Raw genomic sequence first — 2272 nt, forward strand, 5'->3', positions numbered from 1 at the left:
CTTTATCTTTGAACGAGCCATCACGAGGAAACGGATCTAATTGTACTTTGCCTTTTGACCAACCAGCCAAATTACTAAAATACGGTTCAGTATTAAAACCTTTGTTATTCCTATACATCCAATCCCTTGGCAACTCGCCAAGAATAGGTTTCGAGATCGTCTGCCCCATCGGAGATCAAAGATGTCTCGTCAATTTTAGTGCACTTTTCACAATTTATAGAATGGCCAAACAAAACACAAAATAGAGACCGCGGTCTTATATTAACTTTTTGATATTTTTGGCCAAAAGAAAACTTTCAATTCTGTATTATTCATGAAATCACTTAAGAGACCGAGAACCCTTCACGGCAAGAGTGAGCAATTATAATCTTTCACCACTACTCTATTTTCTTAAATAGATAGGTTAAACGGAAAGCTTCTCACTCTTCGTCCCACATATAAAATGTGAGGAAAACAGATTGATGCCAAATATGACACAATCAAATTGCAAACAAAAAAATAAAATAAAATTCAAAAGGCTGAAAACTAAATGTCTTTATAATACAAAATGTGTCAGATACATTTCAGAAGGTTTACCCGTGATATGACCCAGTCACAAATGGAGTGCACCTCCGTAAGGGAAAGGATGTATCATCATAAACCACTTCAGCATCCAACCCAAATTGGTCATCCTGACACTGAACTGAAATCTACAAAGAGTTTCAACACATTATCTAAAATTTGCAAGTGTTTAAGCAGATATTTTATTCTATATTTTAATAAACCAAAACAAACATACAATGTCTTCACATTGGACTGGGACCTGAAAAGAAAAAAAAAAGTTTAAAAAAGGCAAATCAGTGGATATAGCAAAATATTTTTAGACTCAATAATTATTCCAATTACTAAACATTTCCTAAGCATGACCTTAGCAATCCAAAATTCATGCTAAACAATCCAGAAGCCCCTACTGATTCAATATTTATCTGATTGCACTGTGTTCTGATCTGTTGGATGTGCCTTCTGTCCTCCGTCCCATCTAAAACATATTTGATTAGGCAAATGACTTGACCAGAAACCTACAATGAAATTAACCAAATAGTAACATTGATCATTTTTCATCACTGTCCTCCACAATATGATGATAACATCAGGTTTTTAAAACCAAAACTCAAACATTCGCCTTACCCACAAGACCTAGCCACACAGGCTAATGCTAAACACGCTTTCAAACACTATCAAAATCCACCAACACACCATTCGGCAATAAAGGAAGTTCACCATTGTAATATTTTAGGTTTCGGTTTTAACTTTCCATAGAAAATAACTTTTAATTCTGCATTTTGTACATATAAAATACCCTTTGTCTTCCACGTGTCATGACCAACTGTTTTGCCTCCTGAACTGTCGATTTCATGTCGCATCCGGGTTACTCTTTGCATATTATTGTGTTGCGTTCTGTGCACACTCATACTGACTCATAACAGTCATATTTGATTAATTTATCGAAGATTGTAGTTTCATTTCCTTTTTTTTCACCTTTCTAAAATATAAAAGAATGTAAAAGAATATAATTAACTGAATGTGATGTTTTTCATACTCTTAATTGCATGTTATTTGCAATTAAATGAGAATGTATTGTAGTTTAAATTTATATTAAATGCATTTAGTAGAACTAGTAAACTAAAATATACTTTAATGTAATTTCTGTTGACTTGACTTAATTAACTTGCATTTTATGTATTTAAATATATTTGTAATTACACATTTGTAATGATCAAATTGCAAGTTAGTGCATTCAAAATATATTACCTTTAAATTGAATATCGAATAACACATTACAGTTAAAATTTGAATTAGCAAACATTATTGAAGCAGAAGCAATGGCCCTTGTTAAAAGACTTATTTGTGTGAAGACCAGGTCAGGTAAAGACAAGCAAGGGCGTTGACAAGGCACAGCAGCACGCTGCACTATTTCAGTATTACTTTTTATTTTTACTACTTTCTGATTTTCCGTGTAATACCCTCAGGTCTACTCATTACCAACATCTGAAAATTCACTCCTCTTTCTCCTCCCTGCAATAGCATGCCATTATTGAAACTAATCCTGTCAGACTTTATCTTGTCATCATCTTCTGTCTGGCAGGTCAACTAGACAACGTCCTCTTTTCTAGAAGATGGCACATCACTGGTAGTCCTTGGTGACTTCAACATCCACCTAAACTAACCTCAAGTGACTGACTTCCTAGCTCAGGGGTGTCCACTCCTACTCCTGGAGGGCCACTGTCCTGCA

The 2272-nt window shown here is 34.6% G+C and overlaps 1 long non-coding RNA gene across 1 annotated transcript; it reads right to left on the reverse strand.

The window, feature by feature from the left end:
• Positions 1-525: 525 nt before the first annotated feature.
• Positions 526-1395, reverse strand: LOC107565463 (uncharacterized). The gene is made up of 3 exons (XR_001606377.1): positions 1340-1395; positions 779-802; positions 526-689 (listed from the first exon to the last, which is right to left on the reverse strand). It is a non-coding gene; the product is annotated as an uncharacterized lncRNA (long non-coding RNA).
• Positions 1396-2272: the final 877 nt, after the last annotated feature.

The sequence above is a fragment of the Sinocyclocheilus grahami genome, unplaced genomic scaffold, assembly GCF_001515645.1.
Source record: "Sinocyclocheilus grahami isolate Dianchi unplaced genomic scaffold, SAMN03320097.WGS_v1.1 scaffold1002.1, whole genome shotgun sequence".
Lineage (NCBI taxonomy): Eukaryota > Metazoa > Chordata > Actinopteri > Cypriniformes > Cyprinidae > Sinocyclocheilus > Sinocyclocheilus grahami.